Raw genomic sequence first — 7896 nt, forward strand, 5'->3', positions numbered from 1 at the left:
CAGGGGGCGGGCCAGCTGGCATGTGGTGCTGGGGGATTGAACCGCGGTCCCTGTGCTTTGCTAAGCTTGTTCTAAGTAGGTGCTTTAGACCACTGGGACATCTCACCAGCCCCGCTCCTTTGGTTTTAGTAGGCAAATGACTTATTTCACTGATAAAAACAGTGAATAAATAATTATAAAGAGAATTATTTGCAAATGCAAAGCACTATCCAGTAACCTAAGCAGGGAGTCACTTAGAGACTCCGCTGCCTTAGTGCTGCTACTCACAGACAATGAGACCACCTCATGGCTGATTTACTGCACTGAGAAGCAAACAGAGGCTGATTCATCCCCTCAAGGGCTCCCACAGAAATCTGAATGTTTGAGGTCTCCAATGGTATCAGCCACGCGCTCTGAGCATTTTTGTGCTGAGACTGCTCTGGGAGCCTGTGCGTTCAACCTGGTTTCCTCTGGAATAACAATTTGTTCTTGAAGGCTTGAGTGCTGTGGGTATTGTCACCTGTGCCATATTTTCATTTTCTTGTCATCTATTGACTCCAACGACTTTTGAGTGCAGTCCTCAATGAACTTATCTAAATTATCTTCCTTCTAGGATGAGCCAGACAGTTTCTCCTGAAGCTTTTTCAGTCAGAGTTTGGCCCCAAGATTAACATCAAATTGTATCCATCAAATATTGTTCTTAGGTATCTTTCCCTCCAACAAGATTAATATCAATCTAAGACAGTGGTGATGTATACTCTTTGTTTTCACAGGTCTGTGTTTGTCGCACCTTGTTGAAGTTCAGAATGGAATTGGGAAGCAGATCTGACAAACACACCAATTTTCTGGTTAAATAAATCAGAGATACATCCAGGTGTGGTTGCCTTCTAGAACTTTTCTTGTGGAAGCATACTGTACATTATATTTTAAATTAGTGCTGATAATTGACAGTAGCAGGCAGTGTTATGGTTTTTATCTAGATGTTCCCCCCAAAGCTTCATGCAGTCACGGGGCTTCTAGACTTTTTGATTGATTCATGGTCCAATGCTGGGATTATGGGTGTGGGTGCTACACCTGCTCTGGGCTGGATAGCCTGAATACAGTATAAGGGAGGGAAAGAGCCTTGCTTTCAGCTGCTCTTTCCTTTTTGCTCTTGTTGGTTTTGTTGTTTTCCACTGCCATGAGCTACTGCCCTCTGCCATGTGCCACTCTACCTTGGAGCCAGCTGTGTATAGACTGAAACCTCCACAAACTGTGAGCTAAATAAACCTTTCCTTCCTTAATCCTGGCTGTCAGGTATTTTGTTTTAGCAATGAGAGAAAAGTAACCAAGACAGGGAGTCTGTCCACACTGATGGGGTCTGGGAAGTGGCATCTGACAACCTTATCTTCCTTCCCCAAGTAGACTGGGCAGTGTCCACACTGGCCCCTCTACCCTGCTGCCCTAAGTGACCTGGAACTTCATGAGGGGAAGTGGGGACATGAGAGACTTGGCTCAGGTCACAATCCGACACCTTCATCTTTAGAGCTGAGTTGGGGAAGGTGAAGGATTCTCCAAATGGGGGTGGAATAGACAGGGCAGAAACTCCCAGGCAGACATGTCAATTTCTGACCTTCCCTGCATCTGATTATTGGAAACGGATTTGTTGTTCTGGTACAGGAACTTGAACTTGTAGGCTGAGCTATATTGCTTTTGTTGTTGTTGTTGTTGTTGTTGTTGTTGTTGTTGTTGTTGAGAGAGGGTCTTGTTATTCTTGTGTCCCTCCTGCTTCAGCCTCTTCAGCACTGGGATTACTGGTTCATGCTGCCACAAATAGCTGATCATACATTTTTTTTATTTTAAAGGCAGAAGGTTTTTTTTTTTTTTTTTTTTGCTCTGAATGCCTTCTGGCTTGAGTTGTAGGGATTGAACCACAGCAACCTGAGCCTGACTGCTTTGTTGAAGCAGTCACTTAAAGAACTGAGCTATGGGGCAGGCCCCCTGATCATACATTTTTATAAATTGAAAATTCCCCCTTCTGTGTTGATGGTTAGAGACCACATTTGGATGTTTATAACAGCATTACAGGGCTCAGGACACAGACCTTTGCAAAAAGAAATGGACTCCTGGGTCTGGCAAGATGTTCCTGCAATCCCAGAACTTGGTAAAGGGATCCACTGGTCTCTCGGTGGTTCCTGAGAGAAAACGAGGAGAGGACTTAGAAAATAAAGACAAGAGATAATAGCTGAGGTCAGGGGGTGTATCATGCTGGATTGACAGAGGATCCCTGAACAACAGTAAGGGCACCCCGCTTCACCAAAAAAACAAACAAAAACTAGTAAGGGCACTTACTTATGACTTTGTAATGTTTCAAGACACAAGGTTGCCTAGCCACTAATAGCCCTCAATGTCCAGGTGGGGTGTTTTTCTCAAGACTAAGGTAGCTTGACTGCTTTAGACAATGAGGCATCATCTTGCCTTCCCATAGATGATCAATTTCCAGCTTCAGTGGCTCCCAACATATCTCCTTTTTTTTTTTTTTTTTTTTTTGTTGTTGTATGGATGATGGGTATTCTGTTGCAGTTGGAGAAGCTGTGTTGGGAGAACTTTTTAGAGGACCTTTTCACTTTTGATGCCAGCCCAAGGATTTGGTAAACCTTTATACAGGAATTTAACTCCTATAATGTCTAATAGTCCATAACAATAATGAGTTATCAGTGCAGCTACCAACTGTCAGAAGTTGTTAGTGATGAGAACCTTTTATAGCTTAGCATATTATTATGTAGGTACCTTTTACATCTTGTGGTTACACTTTTCTGCTGGATGATTAAGACCAGGTTAAGGCAGACTTGTACAAATAGAAAAATCAACTTTTTTCTATCTAAAAAGGTCAGCTCAATCTCCACAGGATGTACCTTGGAACAACGTACAACACTTTTTGATCTTCTGTTGATGTTAGCCATCTGGATGATTGACAGGCATTGCATGACCACTTTGCTTTCTGTGAAATCTTGAGAGATATTTTTTCTTCATATGACTCTGCTTAGGCACACTACATCACTAATCACTTTTCTCTGTGGTCCCATAATCTCCTTGATCAGCAAATCAGGGACTCAGCTGAGTTACAGGGTGTCTTAGCAGAGGTTCACTTATGTCCTGAGTTCTCATTGACTTTGAAGAGGTAGGACCAGAATATTGACTATCCTTTTATTCTATCTAGCTCTCCAATGTTTGTTCTCTAAACTTCAGTCATTAAACATCCACAAGAGAAGCTTAGTGATATTACCCTGTAATGCAGGCAGTAAACTTAATGTTACTCTTTATCTGAATATCAAGCACCTTAGATATAAAAGGGAACTGTTACTTTTTTTTTTTTTTTTTTTTTTGCGGAACTGGGATTGAACTCAGGCCCTTGCGCTTGCCAGGGATGCACTTATTCCACTGAGCCATCTCCCTGGCCCCAAGGGAACTGTTACTTTTAACATCCATGAATATTCTAATGTTTAAATCTCTATAGAATGTTAAAAGGCAGTAGTTACATATTTTTACACAGAAATTTAGAAGCCAAAACCATACATAACATTGTAGCATGACACTCCTGATCACATTTTGTGACATAAACTTTTATTTGGACATAACTTAATCATTTTAACCAATCATCTCTATGTAATACAGAAGAAGCTTTCACCTAATTTGTCATCCTTTAATGAGATACACAAGAAAAGTCTTATCACAATAAGCAATCTTTGTTTTACACATTGGAAGACCTGTACATCTAGATTCATGCATACATTTAATACAATGTGGGATTAACAATGGATTACCATATACATGCAAAAATCTTTATATTTTTAAATTAAATTTTATACCAAAAGCATTTTTTTTGGAAAAGCTTTCTTTTGCAATGACTAAATTATTGGGGGTATTGTCTAAAAGACTATGGAATTGTTGGGGGATCCTTATTAATGAACAAACTTTGGCCACTGCTTTCTCCACCAACTGGAGTCCGGTCCAGTAATCTCTCACCACTCCAAGGAGTTTTTATTTAATTGGCTTAAACCTTTTGAACTATGTGTGAACCAATTTCATCAAAAGTGAACCAGCTGGTTAACACTTAGACCAGCTGGTAATGTAGGAGAAGGCATGTTTGTAAGTCTGTATCCCAAAGCTCAAATATAAATAACAACTGTTCATGGAATGATATAAAAACACATAAACAAATATACAGAGCACACAAACAAACATCTTTACAAAATCAGAGTGAGCTCAAATATATTCTTGACCAAATTGAATTATAGTAACTCTATTACAATTTTAGAAATTAATAATTATAACTAGGCTAGTCAGATTTTGTTATTTTTCAATTAGCAGAGATGTCTTATCAGAAACATTTGGGAGGAACAAAAATCTTTCATCTATAATTAATATGCTTTTTTTTTTTTGGTAGTATCAGGGATTGAATTTGTGCTTGCCAGGCAGGCACTTAAGCCACTGAGCTACTATTCCTGGCCCACATATTTTGTATTTTTATATATATTTTTTGTCTTAAGAATATTTTCAGCTCAGTTAGCTCTATATACTCTGTCACCTATTTAGACCTTAGATTTTTACTTTATCAGTTCCTTCAGTAGGCCACAGGTTAAATCTAGCCTCATTGCTGATTACTTTTTTTTTTTCCACATATGGCTTCATGTTATAGTCTGACAGCATGCTCTAGTACCCAGATAGGTCATTCATCATTTTCTGGAAAATCCACAAGCATATTCTCTACCCTAGATTAGCTTTTTGTTGGCTTTACCTGATGGCATTACCTTTCTGTTGCTGTATGTCAGCAATAGTTGCTGTTGCTCTACCTTTTGTAAAATTTAAGAAGTTTAATGGTATATATTGAGAGGTGAAGTTGGAGGGATTGATTCCCCCTTTTGTTTTTGTAATTGAATTTTGACTGTGCAGTGAGAAAGCTGTATCCCATATTTTGGGAGAGGAAGCCATTACAGATTAACTTAATCTAATATGCCATATCTGTGAAAACAAGCAATTAATTTAACTTATTTGAAGAATAATGACAATAACACCACAGAGATTATCTCAAGATCTGGATGGAGCCAATTAATATTATCAAATAAAGCCTGTGAATCATTTTGGGTTGATCTGAACAGTCTGGGGCACAATATATCTTTGTTGAATAAGTTGAACCAAATATGAAGTAGTTGTCATAGCATGTGCTCCTTTGGAGGCCACCACCAGGCAGGCCACTATTTAAATGGGGATGTCAAAATTAAGCAACTATTTAAACTCTATTGCTTTTTTATTTTATATTTTTAAATGTATTTGATTATTACAAGGTCTCACTATGCAGCTTGGACTCAAAGTGATCCTCCTCTTTTCAGCCTCCCCAGCACAGGGATTACAGGTGTACATCACCACACCCAGACTCTGGCTGGCTCAGCTCACCCTGGAGGTAGGGCTGGCACAGCATGTGGTACTGGGGATTGAACTGAGGTCCCTGCACTTGTCTAAGCTTGTCCAAGCAGGTGCTTTAGTTGCTGAGCTATCTCACTGGCACTAAACATCAGTGCTTTTAGATTATACGCTAAATCTCTATATTTGTTGGTAAAATATCAAAGCTTTTTCTATACCAAATGCATTTAGGATTGTAAAACAATCAACCTTATTAGGAATCAAAAGAACCTGAATCTGAGACCTAGTCCTAGCCTAGGCATGGTGAGTATGTGGGAGAGCTTCCGGCTACGCTCCATCAGCGGGACCTACTGGTCCCAGCCCAGGCATAGCGTGAGTGAGACCCTCTTGCACTCCTTGGGATGCCGCCCACCACTTTGCAGCACCTCCCCCACCCCACCCACCCAGTAGGAATTTCTGCCTTGTTCCAGGAACCCCCAGACCCAGTCATAGCCCAGGCCTGGTGAGTTTGTGGGAGAGCTTCCACTTACCCTGCGCCGGCAGTACCTACTTGTCCCAGCCCAGGCGCAGCGTGGGTGAGACACTCTTCCACCCACTTAGAATGCCCCCTACCACTCCTCAGCACCTCCCCTACCCCACCTGCCCAGTAGGAATTTCTGCTGCATTCCAAAAAACCCCCAGATCCAGTCCTAGCCCAGGCCCGGTGAGTGTGTGGGAGAGGTTCTGGCTACCCTGTGCTGGCATGACCTACTGGTCCCAGCCCAGGTGCAGCATGGGTGACACCCTCTTTCACCCTCTTGGGACAACCCCCATCACCCCGTAGTACCCACCCCCACACACCGCTCACAGAGCATGAATTTCTGTTGTGTTCTGGGAACCCCCAGATCCAGTCCTAGTCCAGGCCCGGTGAGTGTGTGGGAGAACTGCCTCTCCCCTTTACTCCACCTTGTCCCCTCCAGACTCAGCATAGCCCTGGAATAAAGGCCAGGGGTGAAACTCTTCAGCTGCAGTCCCTGTAGAGAGTGTAGGGGACAGAACCATCCAGCTAGTCCAGGAGCAGAACATCTTGCCAGAGGGGCACAACAGGTTACCCCCAAGGGCAGCAACAGGAAGGAACTGAGCACAGCAGCCAGACCCAAGTCAGGCACAACTGGATAAATCCAAACTTTGTAGATCTGCACCTGAACTTCAGTACGTGCTAAGGCTACAACTGCAAAAAAGATCTACAACAAGGTCAGAAGACAGTGCTACACAAATGACAGCAAGAAGGAGCAAAATGCAATCTCAGAACCCAAGCCCACCCATAACAAGTGCAGAGGACACTAACACAGAACAAACTGGAAATCACACAGCTGAAAGCAATGAATCAACGGCTTCTGAAATAAAGAAACAGCTGCAGAAAGGTATAGAGGAACTCAGATTGGAAATGAAAAAAGAAATCCCTGAATTAATAACATCTGCAGTAAAGAAACAAATGCGGAAACATATGGAGGAAACCCAGTGCCCACCCAGAACAAGTGCAGAGGAAACTAGCTCAGCTCATATGTATGAATTAATAGCGTTGATATTAAATAAGCAACAGCAGAAAGTCATACAGAAATTCAGAGCAGAATTCTTTTCTACTAGCTCAGCTCAAATGTACGAATGAATAGCATCAATAGTAAATAAGCAACAGCAGAAAGTTATAGTGGAACTCAGAGCAGAATTTTTTCTGAAATAAAAAAAGATTTCTCAGAGCTCATAGCATCTGAAGTAAAGAATCAACTACAGAAACATAGGGAGGAAACCCAATCAGAAAAAAATACCAATGCAGTAAAAGAATTTATAACTGCTTCCAAAGAAGACATTGATAAAAAAAAGAGGAGATTAGAAAAATGATGGATTCCTTGAATGAGCAATACAGGAAAGAAATAGATCGCATGAAGCAGAGTCAAAGAGATATAGAGGAACTTAAAAATCTCAATCACAAGCTTACAAAATCATTTAAGTGAAAGTGAAGACAGAGGTTCAGATCTAGAAGATGCTGATGAAGCTAGTGAAAAGGTAAGAAAGAATCTCATAAACAACAAGGATGCAAGAAAAATTAATACATCATCTGCAAGATCATGCCAAGATGAACAATGTGAGACTAATAGGCATCAATGAGAAAGAAGGAGTCAATACAAATGACATTAAAAAATTATGGGCAGAAGTAATAGCATAAAGCTTCCCAAATATGAGGAAACAATCTGACATTTAGGTAACTAAAGCATACAGAACACCAAGTAACCTCAACCTAATTAAAAATGCACTGAGAGTCCCAGGCCAGGCACAGCGTGGGCTGGACCCTCTCCCAGCCCCTTGGGGCGCCCCCCACCACTCCTCAGTGCCTCCCCCACCCCACCCGCCAAGTAGGATTTTCTGCCGAATTCCGGGAACCCCCAGACCCAGTCCTAGCCCAGGTCTGGTGAGTGTGTGGAGAGCTTCCTGCTACCCTGCGCCTGCGGGACCAGTCCCAGCCCAGGCGCAGCATGGGTC

The sequence above is a fragment of the Octodon degus genome, unplaced genomic scaffold (genome assembly GCF_000260255.1).
Source record: "Octodon degus isolate 3935 unplaced genomic scaffold, OctDeg1.0 scaffold00005, whole genome shotgun sequence".
Classification (NCBI taxonomy): domain Eukaryota; kingdom Metazoa; phylum Chordata; class Mammalia; order Rodentia; family Octodontidae; genus Octodon; species Octodon degus.